The sequence below is a fragment of the Zootoca vivipara genome, chromosome W, assembly GCF_963506605.1.
Source record: "Zootoca vivipara chromosome W, rZooViv1.1, whole genome shotgun sequence".
Taxonomy (NCBI): domain Eukaryota; kingdom Metazoa; phylum Chordata; class Lepidosauria; order Squamata; family Lacertidae; genus Zootoca; species Zootoca vivipara.
In genome coordinates, this window is record NC_083293.1 from 7135820 (window position 1) to 7148865 (window position 13046).

Here is a 13046-nt window from a genome sequence, read left to right on the forward strand (position 1 = left end):
GTCCTCCCCCCCCTATCAAAAATCCTGACTATGCCCATTATTCTTGTGAATGTATTTTATTTCAGAAGCTAACTGGGGGGGGGGGGTATTGGTTTGTTCTGTTCTTGTTTTTATTATGTATTTTGTATGTTGTGAACCACCCTTCAAATATATGAAAGGATGTCATATGGAGGGGGGAGAAAGATTGTTTTCTGCTGCTCCAGAGAAGCGGACACGGAGCAATGGATTCAAACTTCAAGAAAGAAGATTCCACCTCAACATTAGGAAAGAACTTCCTGACAGTAAGAGCTGTTCGGCAGTGGAATTTGCTGCCAAGGAGTGTGGTGGAGTCTCCTCCTTTGGGAGGTCTTTAAGCAGAGGCTCGACAGGCATATGTCAAGAATGCTTTGATGGTGTTTCCTGCTCGGCAGGGGGTTGGACTGGATGGCCCTTGTGGTCTCTTCCAACTCTAGGATTCTATGATTAGGAAAAACTTCCTGACAGTAAGAGCTGTTCGGCAGTGGAATTTGCTACCAAGGTGTGTGGTGGAGTCTCCTTCTTTGGAGGTCTTTAAGCAGAGGCTTGACAGGCATATGTCAAGAAGGCTTTGATGGTGTTTCCTGCTTGGCAGGGGGTTGGACTGGATGGCCCTTGTGGTCTCTTCCAACTCTAGGATTCTATGATTCTACCCTGAGATCTATGGATGAAGGATGGTACCGTATATGCCAGCATATAACGTGACTGGGCGTATGATAACCCCCTAATTTTCAAATTAAAATATAGAGTTTGGGATATTCTCTATATTTTAAGGTACTTGCGATTTCTGGCACAGCGGGGACTCGCCAATCGCCTTCTGAGGATGTCCTTGTGTCCATACATGCTCAGAAGCCGTTTCTGGCACTGCTCGGCAAGTCCCGGTTTAGCGCAGCGTGCGGGGGACTTGCCGAGCGGGCAATACCCGGCGTGTAATACGACCCCCGAATTTTGAGACGATTTTCCGGGTTTAAAAAGTCGTCTTATACGCCAGAATATATGGTATACAGTGGTACCTCGGGTTACGAACGCGATCCGTTCCGGGTCGCAGTTCGTAACCCGAAAAGTTCGTAACCCGAAAAGGGCCCACACCGCCGTTTTGCACACGCGCGCGGCGAAAATACTTCCAGGTTTGCGAAGTTCGTAACCCGGGTTGTTCATAACCCGAGGTGTTCGCAACCCGAGGTACGACTGTATGACTTTTAATAATAATAATAATAATAATAATAATAATAATAATAATTATTGGGGGGGCTTTTGGTACTGGTCTCCCTCACCTTTATTTCTTATTTCTCACTTGATTTTTTTTTTTTAAGACAGAAGCCCCAGGTTCAAATCTCACCTCAGGCCCAGCTGAGTATATGGTATACTGATGGTCTCTCTGCCTCAGCCCCACCCACCCATAAGGTTACAAAATGTCCGCGTTTCCCGGGGACAGTCCCCGGATTTACAAATCAGTCCCCATACAAAATCCATTGAAGCTGATAAGTGTCCGCGGATTCATGGCAAAAAAATCTGCTAACCATTTTGGGGCAGGCTGCCCTTGAAAGTGGAGTCTCCATCTTCCTAAACATTAGGAAGAACTTCCTGACAGTAAGAGCTGTTCGGCAGTGGGATTTGCTGCCAAGGAGTGTGGTGGAGTCTCCTTCTTTGGAGGTCTTTAAGCAGAGGCTTGACAGGCATATGTCTGGAATGCTTTGATGGTGTTTCCTGCTCGGCAGGGGGATGGACTGGATTGTTAGCATAAATCCTCTGCATGGCACAGATGCTGCATGTGGCTGTGGTTTACTTTATATGATTGCTGTAACTTTCCCACACAGGAGCTCAAGCTGTAACCTGATCTCCTGTCATGTGATGTTCTTTGTTCTGTTTCTACTTTCACTTTCTTTTGAACTGGAGAGTGATGGCTGAACACACTCTCTCTGAATAAACGTAGATTAGCACCTACGATTGTTTGCTGTCTTCTTTACAGAAGCCAGTGGCAGTAGTAAGAATATTGGTGATTTACACCCCAATATTCTAACATGGATGGCCCTTGGGGTCTCTTCCAACTCTACGATTCTATGATCCCCCTCACCTTATAAACATCCGGAAGCCCGTGGGTCCCAATTTTGTCGTCCCCTTCACGCCCAGGAAACGGATGAACAGAGCCGCAATCCGCTCGACCAGCCGCAGATAGTCAAATTCCTTTGCGAGCTTCGGGTACAGCTCCCTGAGGCAAATGGAAGGGAACTTGGCTTCTGACGTCTTGCTGTCATCCAGCTCTGGCCCTTCTTCCAGCAAATCGTTTTCCCTCTCCCATTCAGCCTCTGAAACCTCGGCTCTGCGGGCCAAACAGCAACACAAAGATCGCATCAATGCACCTTCATCGCTTCCCATCTCACGGCTGTCGCTGCCATGATGCCATCCGAGAAGCGGCCATACATAGCTGCCAAGTAGCCCGTTTTCCCCGGGAAACCCCCGTTTTTACTTACCTTTTCCCGGTGGTCCCCCGTATCAGTTTTGCTGTAAAGATTTATTTGCGGTCCTGCTCCCCTCCTTCCTTGCCACTCCTTCCATCCCAGCTACATTGTACTTGCTCCAGCTAATATTAGAACCAATAGTCCTTAGCATAGCTGCCAAGTACCCCGTTTTCCCCGGGAAACCCCCCGTTTTTACTTACCTTTTCCCGGTGGTCCCCCGTATCAGTTTTGCTGTAAAGATTTAGTTGCGGTCCTGCTCCCCTCCTTCCTTGCCACTCCTTCCATCCCAGCTACATTGTACTTGCTCCAGCTAATATTAGAACCAATAGTCCTTAGCATAGCTGCCAAGTACCCCGTTTTCCCCGGGAAACCCCCGTTTTTACTTACCTTTTCCCGGTGGTCCCCCGTATCAGTTTTGCTGTAAAGATTTAGTTGCGGTCCTGCTCCCCTCCTTCCTTGCCACTCCTTCCATCCCAGCTACATTGTACTTGCTCCAGCTAATATTAGAACCAATAGTCCTTAGCATAGCTGCCAAATACCCCGTTTTCCCCGGGAAACCCCCGTTTTTACTTACCTTTTCCCGGTGGTCCCCCGTATCAGTTTTGCTGTAAAGATTTAGTTGCGGTCCTGCTCCCCTCCTTCCTTGCCACTCCTTCCATCCCAGCTACATTGTACTTGCTCCAGCTAATATTAGAACCAATAGTCCTTAGCATAGCTGCCAAGTACCCCGTTTTCCCTGGGAAACCCCCGCTTTTACTTACCTTTCCCCGGCGGTCCCCCGTATCAGTTTTGCTGTAAAGATTTATTTGCGGTCCTGCTCCCCTCCTTCCTTGCCACTCCTTCCATCCCAGCTACATTGTACTTGCTCCAGCTAATATTAGAACCAATAGTCCTTAGCATAGCTGCCAAGTACCCCGTTTTCCCCGGGAAACCCCCGTTTTTACTTACCTTTCCCCGGCGGTCCCCCGTATCACTTTGTCTCCCGTTTTTCTCCTGCCGGTGGCCATTTCCCCCCCCTGATTTGCCCTTCTACGGGCACAAAAAATGCCCGCCGCCGGCTTCAAAAGTAAGCTTCTACGCATGACCGGAAGTGCATAGACACGACCTCCGGTGTCGCCCCGCCCATGGCCGCCGCCGACACCGGAAGTCGCGCCGACGCACTTCCGGCCATGCGTAGAAGCTCCTTTTGAAGCCGGCGGCGGCCATTTTGGGTGCCCATAGAAGGGCAAAGCGACGTCGACGGAACTTCCGGTGTCACATGGCTGCCGGTCCCGGATTCTGCAGTCCGGGACTTGGAAGGTAAGGGTTGGCCACTGTGGGAACAGAATGCTGGGACTGGTAGGCCCATGGCCTGATCCATGAGGCTCTTTGTATGTCCTTATTATGCTTTGGGGGCTTCTGAGCTCAGAATCCGTGGTGTGGCTCTTTGCTCTGGCAGAACAACTGAGGGCAAAGTCCTCTGGAGCAGACCTGCCTGGAAGTGGGGAGAGGGGGCCAGTGAGAGAGGGTGTGTCTGCTCCATAGAATTACAGTGGTACCTCTACTTACGAATGTTTCTACTTACGAATGGAGCTCCATCCGCCATCTTGGATGCAGTTTAGATAGTTTTTTTTCTACTTACGAATTTTTAGATAGGGTTGCTTCGACTTACGATTTTTTTCTCCCAATGCATTCCTATAGGATTCGACTTACAATTTTTTTTCTTCTTTCTTTTTCTTTTTTTCAACATCGTCCATGCCTAGCGGGTTTTTTTATTGTATTTTTATTTTTTTCCACATCATTAGTTTATTTCCCCCCCCAGAAAACATTTTATTTTGTATTTCAAAATATTACAAATCATGTTAACACAAAAATGAAAAAAGCAAATGAAAGAGAAAAAAAGAAAAAAAAGAAATTGATAATCATAAATCATATAGATCAAGGAAAAAAACATATAAAATGGAAAATCATATAAAATTCAACATATTCTACACAAATGAAAATAGAATCAAACATTAAACTGAGGCAGAATTTCAGATGGAAACAAAACATGATAACAAAGAAAAATTTCTAAATCAAAATTTCCTGCATCCCACCACCCATCCCTCCACCCACCATGCGTGATTTAGTACTTCCAGCCGTACTTTGTTCTGCGCCTTTCATGTTCTCTCAGTCATTTGTATACCTAATTCCTTATTGTAGATCTGTTAATAAAGCTTATTTGTCTGAGTCTTCAAATGGCTTCTGCAAGCGAGGGATTTTCCACCATTGTCATTACATAAGTTCTATATTTCCCCCAATCTTTATTTCTTATTTCCTCATTAATTCCCTTAATTTCAGCATTTTTTGTAGCTGAATTATAATATGTTAACAATTTTTTCTGCCAGTCCTGTTTGGTCGGTACCTTATTGCTTTTCCAATTTGAACCGATCAGATTCCTAGCTGCTGTCGAAGCATACATTACAATGCTTCTATCTCTTGGCCGAATTTCGTCATGAAGTATACCAAGGAGGAATAACTCTGGGTACTTTTTAAATGAATATTTGAGTATTTTTTTCATTTCTTTATATATCATATCCCAGTAAGGCTTAATTTCACTACATCTCCACCATATATGAATATAGCTGCCTATCTCTTTTTGGCATCGCCAGCACTTCTCGTCAGTTTGTACATTTTGGCTAATTTTTGCGGGGTTAAATGCCATCTATGTTGCATTTTAATTAGATTTTCTTTAAGCTCGTAACTTGGCGTATAATTCATGTCTCTATTCCATTTTTTCTCCCAATGCATTCCTATGGGATTCGACTTGCAATTTTTTTTTCGACTTACGAATGTGCGTTCGGAACACATTAAATTCGTAAGTAGAGGTACCACTGTAAGTCGTCTGACTGGCACAACAGCGGGGTCCGATTAAGCGAGCAAAAGGTCAAACCACACGGAAGGGCTTGCAGCGACGCGCGGAAATAAAAAAAGCAGCGCTTCGTTGACATACTAATGTCTGGCCCCAATACATTCGTTTCTCTTAATTCTGCCGCTTGCGACAGATCTCCCTTTCAGAAGGGATCACCAGCCGAGAAAATATTAATGACATTTCGAGGAAGGAAGAGGAAGGTTGGAGTGGGGAGAGGGAGGGAATATCAATTTGAACAAAGCTGATGAAAATCCCAAAGACTGCTTATCTTATATACATGATTGCTAATTTATTGATGCCCCCCCCACACACACACTCTCCATGTCTGCAAAATATCCTCTCCAGTCTCAGTGGCCTTAATCTTTATGCTAATGCGCTTCCTCCTCCACCCCCTTTCTTGGTCCCTCGGCTACATTTCCAACTGCTAATTAAAGGCTTTGAGATTTACATTGGGGGTGGGGTGGGGGTGGGTAGATGCCCAAACGGGAACTGTCAAGTTCAAAGCCAGAATCCGGGACCGGCAGCCTCGCATATAGGCAGAGCACCCTTAGGATATTTCATTACCGGAGAAAATGGTTCTTAAAACAGACCATTGTCACTTCCCCTCAGATTAACGGCAACGTAGGTTAGGTTTCTTATACATAGTCAGATCATTGAATCATAGAATCATAGAGTTGGAAGAGACCACAAGGGCCATCCAGTCCAACCCCTTGCTCACTACAAACTTGCTCACTACAAACTTGACATGAGTCAGCAGTGTGATGCAGCAGCTCAAAAAGCCAATGCAATTCTGGGCTGCATCAAGAGGAGGATAGCATCTAGATCTAGGGAAGTAATAGGACCACTGTATTCTGCTCTGGTCAGACCTCACCTGGAGTACTGTGTCCAGTTCTGGGCACCCCAGTTCAAGAAGGATACTGACAAGCTGGAACGTGTCCAGAGGAGGGCAACCAAAATGGTCAAAGGCCTGGAAACGATGCCTTATGAGGAACGGCTTAGGGAGCTGGGTATGTTTAGCCTGGAGAAGAGAAGGTTAAGGGGTGATATGATAGCCATGTTCAAATATATCAAAGGATGTCATATAGAGGAGGGTGAAAGGTTGTTTTCTGCTGCTCCAGAGAAGCGGACACGGAGCAATGGATTCAAACTACAAGAAAGAAGATTCCACCTCAACATCAGGAAGAACTTCCTGACAGTAAGTGCTGTTCGGCAGTGGAATTTGCTGCCAAGGAGTGTGGTGGAGTCTCCTTCTTTGGAGGTCTTTAAGCAGAGGCTTGACAGCCATATGTCAAGAATGCTTTGATGGTGTTTCCTGCTTGGCAGGGGGTTGGACTGGATGACCCTTGTGGTCTCTTCCAACTCTATGATTCTACGAGAATGAAGGGACAAGAACTCTCCGCTGAAAGAGAAGAGGTGCAATGCTACCCCCATGACTGTAAGATGCTGCAGCTGACAGAAGCTGTAGCCTGAAACAGATCGGGGGGGGGGGGGGTACTGGGCTGGCAAAGGCTGGATGAAATCATCCTGCCAGAAAGGTGGGAACCACAGAATTATGGACTTGGAAGGAACCCCAAGGGTTATCTAGTCCGACCCCTTGTAATGCAGGAAGTGCCAGTATGGTGGTCTGGGCTCCTCTGCCAGGCTTTATTCTGATCGAACTATATCAGGCACCCCCAAACTTCAGCCCCCCAGATGTTTTGGACTACAGATCCCATCTTCCCTGACCACTGGTCCTGTTAGCTAGGGATCATGGGAGTTGTAGGCCAATACATCTGGAGGGCCGCAAGTTTGGGGAGGCCTGAACTATATTCTGCTACAGAGCGACGCCAGTTTCGGGGAGTGGAGCCAGGCAGAGCTGGCCTGATCACGGCACCGGGAGCCCCGAGGTAATACGGTTCAAAATGTCGCTGTGTATCCAAGGCTGAGAACTAAGGAATAAATTACGCTTGAAATGTAAGAGGCAGGAACAGCATTAACTGTGTAAATGGGGGGGGGAGGCCTCCCCTGAATGCAGAAGAAACATCCACTCATTTATTCTTCCTCCTCTGAGTGTTTCTCGCTGCGAAAAATGAAGGCAGGATTTGCGGGAGAGGGCGGGATTTGCAGGAGGGACACAGAAGGCTTTTCCTAATCAAACAGGCTCCAGAGGCAAATGGAACGAGGCTACATTCCCAGCACGGATTCCGATTCCAAGATATTCCTCTGTTGAGGCCAAGGAAGAGCCAATGACGCTCTAATCCAGCGTCCGATTTCCAACAGCAGCCAGGCAGCTACGTCAAGCAGGTACAAGAGCCGCCATCTCTCTCTGTCTCCAAGCGATTGCTACTTAAGAGGTAGATTGCTTCCGACAATGGAGGTTCTAATTCACAATCATAGAATCCTAGAGTTGGAAGAGAGCACGAGGGCCATCCAGTCCAGCCCCCTGCCAAGCAGGAAACACCATCAAAGCATTCTTGACATATGCCTGTCAAGCCTCTGCTTAAAGACCTCCAAAGAAGGAGACTCCGCCACACTCCTTGGCAGCAAATCCCACTACCGAACAGCTCTTACTGTCAGGAAGTTCCTCCTAATCATAGAATCATAGAGTTGGAAGAGAGCACAAGGGCCATCCAGTCCAACCCCCTGCTTAAAGACCTCCAAAGAAGGAGACTCCACCACACTCCTTGGCAGCAAATTCCACTGCCGAACAACTCTTACTGTCAGGAAGTTCTTCCTAATGTTTAGGTGGAATCTTCTTTATTGTAGCTTGAATCCATTGCTCCGTGTCCGCTTCTCTGGAGCAGCAGAAAACAACCTTTCTTCCTCCTCTAGAATCATAGGGTTGGAAGAGACGACAAGGGCCATCCAGTCCAACCCCCTGCCAAGCAGGAAACACCATCAAAGCATTCCTGACAGATGGCTGTCAAGACCTCCAAAGAAGGAGACTCCACCACACTCCTTGGCAGCAAATTCCACTGCCGAACAGCTCTTACTGTCAGGAAGTTCTTCCTAATGTTGAGGTGGAATCTTCTTTCTTGTAGATTGAATCCATTGCTCCGTGTCCGCTTCTCTGGAGCAGCAGAAAACAACCTTTCTCCCTCCTCCATATGACATCCTTTCATATATTTGAACATGGCTATCATATCACCCCTTAACCTTCTCTTCTCCAGGCAAAACATACCCAGCTCCCTAAGCCGTTCCTCATAAGGCATCGTTTCCAGGCCTTTGACCATTTGGGTTGCCCTCTTCTGGACACGTTCCAGCTTGTCAGTCTCCTTCTTGAACTGTGGTGCCCAGAACTGGACACAGTACTCCAGGCGAGGTCTGACCAGAGCAGAATACAGTGGTCCTATTACTTCCCTAGATCTAGATGCTATACTCCTATTGATGCAGCCCAGAATCATAGCCGGTAGGCATTGATAAACCACAAACAATTTCTAAAAGCTATCTGAGGCATAGACCAAATATCAAAGTGAGCCAGAACCAGGGCAAGGGCAGTGGATGAGGGGAGGCTGCAGCCAGGGTGGATAAAAATCAATGATTTTTTTAAAAAATATAAAAAAATATATAGGTTTTTTTTTAATTTAAATCGGATTTTTTTTAATTTAAATGGGATTTTTGCTTTTTGAGGAAAATATATTACCATCCAAAGGTCGTTCCATCATGAAATAAAGATTCGTTTTTTTAATTATGTAGAATAAGGTTGTATATGTTTAATTTTTGGGGTAAATAAATTCCATTCATCCATTCACAATGTCATGCTCTTCCAGAGGTTTTTGTAAGATTATTGGGCAGTTTCTCTGCCTACAAGATATTATCGCAGATGCTTGGTTTACTTTGGCAGTTCTCAAAACTGAATTTGACTCAGCAGAGGTCACAAGCCTCTTCTTCACAGCAAAAATGTTATAACATGAACAGAGTTGAGAAAAAGACCTTAATCCTATTGTTCTACAAACCTATGAATACAGAATCAACCCCTTCAGTGCTAAGTTTCAAGAAGTTCAGTGAATAGAATAGAAACAATATTTTTCTGATTGTTTGGAGTGGACAGTATTTAAGTTTTTCATTTGTAGGCTGGGCTGACAGTCTAAGTTTCTTAATATATATATATATATATATATATATATATATATATATATATATATATATATATATTGTTATTGTTTAGCCAAATTAGTTAACAAACATGGATGTTTGTTTCAGCAAATAACATATGCTGCAATGTTATTGTTTCAGTTGAATAAATCTATTTAAATTGTTATTATTAAGGTAATGATTATTTTTCTCCTTCCTAAGTACAACAGTCAAGTGGTCCAAATATGAATAACCCATTAAACTGGGAGATAAAAAACTAATATGAAAAGTTGTGATTCTAAAAATCTTCATCTACTTGCATATTCAAGTTATACCAGCAAGAATTAGTCTCTATGTAGAAAACTATGATTTCAATCAAGCCTTACTGACTAGCGATTTAAATCGTGATTTAAATCCGTTTGATTTAAATCAAATCCACCCTGTCTCTCTGTCTCCAAGCAATTGCTACTTAAGAGGTAGATTGCTTCCGACAATGGAGGTTCCAATTCACAATCATAGCCGCTAGGCATTGATAAACCACAAACCAATTTTTAAAAGCTATCTGGGGCATAGACCAAATATCAAAGTGAGCCAGAACCAAGGCAAGGGCAGTGGATGAGGGGAGGCTGCAGCTGTCACTGCCTCCTGTGGAAGTGAGTTCCACAGTTTAAATAAGCACTGCACAAAGTCGGGCTTTCTGTTATCTGTCCCGAATCTTCCTACATTCAGCTTCAGATCTAGCATTGTGAGAGGGGGGGGGCACTTTCTTCTGCCCAGTGTGAAACTACAAGGAGGTCCAATTTGGCCGGTGGCTCCGCAACCTCGATATGTCTCCCCCGTCGCACACAAGTCTTGTGGAATAAAAAAAATCACACAAGTCTTGTGGAATAAAAAAAAAAAAGAGGAAAGTGCGACATTTTTAAATGGCAGAAATGGGTGTCCGAAGAAGCTACTCTTATTATTATTCGTAAAAGAAAAAGAAGAAGAAGAAAAAGCCTCTCCCCATTTCTCTCTCGGCTAATTAGCGCTAATAAAGCTAGACTCAAATATTTCCTTTTGACGCGACGGGGAAGCAGAATCATTAGTGCTGAAGGGTAAAGCGCCTGGGAAGACGGGAGGGAAGAAGGCACTTCAAAAGCTGTTTATAGAGCGTATGCAGGCAAAAGCGATACACGCAGTTTCCAATTAATGCAGAATGCCTGGTGGCAAAAAAGAAAAAAAAGGAAGGGAAAGGTGCAGAGCCTCCCTCCACTCCCCCATTTAAGAATCAGAAATCAAACTACAAGAAAGAAGATTCCACCTCAACATTAGGAAGAACTTCCTGACAGTAAGAGCTGTTCGGCAGTGGAATTTGCTGCCAAGGGGTGTGGTGGAGTCTCCTTCTTTGGAGGTCTTGAAGCAGAGGCTTGACAGGCATATGTCAAGAATGCTTTGATGGTGTTTCCTGCTCGGCAGGGGGTTGGACTGGATGGCCCTCGTGGTCTCTTCCAACTCTAGGATTCTATGAAATCTAACTTGAAGCATCATAGCCTCCTCTGTGTATGCGCGCGCGCACACACACCAGACGCCTTCCAAATAAACCGCCAGCAATTAAATCCCACTTTTGCGACATTTAAATTGGTAGTTTGCTGCACCTGCAGAGCACGCAACTCCACCCATCACTCACCCACCCTGCAGGAGGAGGAGAGTTTGCAGGAAAGTGGGCGCTTTCTCATTCGGAAGGGGAAATCCTGCATCTGTTCAAATATATGAAAGGATGTCATATGGAGGAGGGAGAAAGGTTGTTTTCTGCTGCTCCAGAGAAGCGGACACGGAGCAATGGATTCAAACTATCAAGAAAGAAGATTCCACCTCAACATTAGGAAGAACTTCCTGACAGTGAGAGCTGTTCGGCAGTGGAATTTGCTACCAAGGAGTGTGGGGGAGTCTCCTTCTTTGGAGGTCTTTAAGCAGAGGCTTAACAGGCATATGTCAAGAATGCTTTGATGGTGTTTCCTGCCTGGCAGGGGGTTGGACTGGATGGCCCTTGGGGTCTCTTCCAACTCTATGATTCTATGATCTTTCCCGGGGGGGTGGGGTAGAGGTTCGTCTAATCCTGCACCTTGCAAATGCCCCTGAGAAGCCAGCAAGCGGGACATGAACACAACAGCGCTCTTCCCATTTGTGATTCCCAGTAACTTGGCACTTCCACTAGGGCACCACACTAGAACCGTGGGCCATCCAACAGAGTTGCCTGCCAAAAGCGCATTAGACGATTGTCCAGGTTGGTGACCCATCACTATATCTTGCAGCAGTGAATTCCACAGCTAGATCACTGCTAGATCACTGGCACCCCCTAAAAAAAGCTCACCCAAAATTTTCCTCCTCCCTAAAAAAAGCTGAACTATGACCTGGAGCCCTAAACAAAAATGGGCCTCCCTCCCTCCTAAAAGAAGCTCAACAAGTTTGACCTCAACCCCCCAAAACAGGGCTTCCCTTCCTTAAAAAAAACTCAACAGCTTTGACCTGACCCCCCCCCCCAAAAAGGGGGTAGATCACTCCCAGTTTTTAACTCTGTGAGTAGATCAGAGTCTCTTGGGAGGTGGCCACCCCTGATTTACAGTATACAGATGCAGGAGGAGGGGCAGACTGGAACACCACTGCTTTTTATAAACATCACTGCGTCTGTCAAAGCTACAGCCCCCCCCCTTTCTTATTCACTTCCTTTTAGCCTTGCAGGGCCACCTTAGTCAAATTGAATCCTCTGCACCCTCATTAAATCGCCAATAGAACTCTTAATGCGATCCCTGAATGCTCATTAACAACTCCCACTGAAGAACAATAGGGTGAAGTGGTCAGCTATCAAACCTTGCCTGAAGGGATATTCTGCTCCATTGTCTTAACTGCTTAAGCACCGGTATCCACTTTGCTTTATTTATTCGATGTGTTTTTGTTACAGCTGTGTCGTCGTCCCCCCCCCCCCCAGCAAGCGGAGATTGCTGGTTATGGTCTGTAAAATACAATATTTTTTTGCTTCTGGGGGGTGGGCAGCTGCCCCCTCCTGCCCCCCCCTGCCTACGCCCATGTCCCCTTCCCTATACCTTCCAACATTCAGCTAGTTGGATAACCCAGAGTCCTACTATTATGCAAGGGGGGGGATTCCTATTCACTTTCTCCGCACGAGTTCTCATTCCTACATCTCTTATTGGTGATCCAAAAATAAATCACACTGCAGCTCCTGAGAGATCCGGGAGCACTTTCAGAAAGAATTGAGATGCCTAGTGCAGTGGGGGGTGGGGATCAAAGCAGGGCGTTATTAACTCCATGTAAAAGATAAACATCGCTAGGGAACAACGTGCAGCTTCTACAAAGGGCATCGGAATGTTTCTCTGAGCCATTAATTTCTCACGACTGTGAAAAGCTTTGGGGTGGTATCTTGAAAATCCTGACTTTCATTCTGATCCTTCATTCGTTTTAATTGAGAAGGCAATGAGTGGCAAATCAAATCTATCCGCACACTGATAGCTTCACCTACTGGATAGGGGCATGCCAAATGCCTACAACAGGCATCCCCAAACTTCGGCCCTCCAGATGTTTTGGACTACAATTCCCATCTTCCCTGACCACTGGTCCTGTTAGCTAGGGATCAT

The 13046-nt window shown here is 45.7% G+C and overlaps 1 pseudogene; it reads right to left on the bottom strand.

Annotated features, from left to right (window-relative positions):
- The window catches only part of LOC132591431 (tubulin polyglutamylase TTLL11-like), a 97590-nt pseudogene that overhangs the window by 14143 nt on the left and 70401 nt on the right, over nt 1–13046 (bottom strand).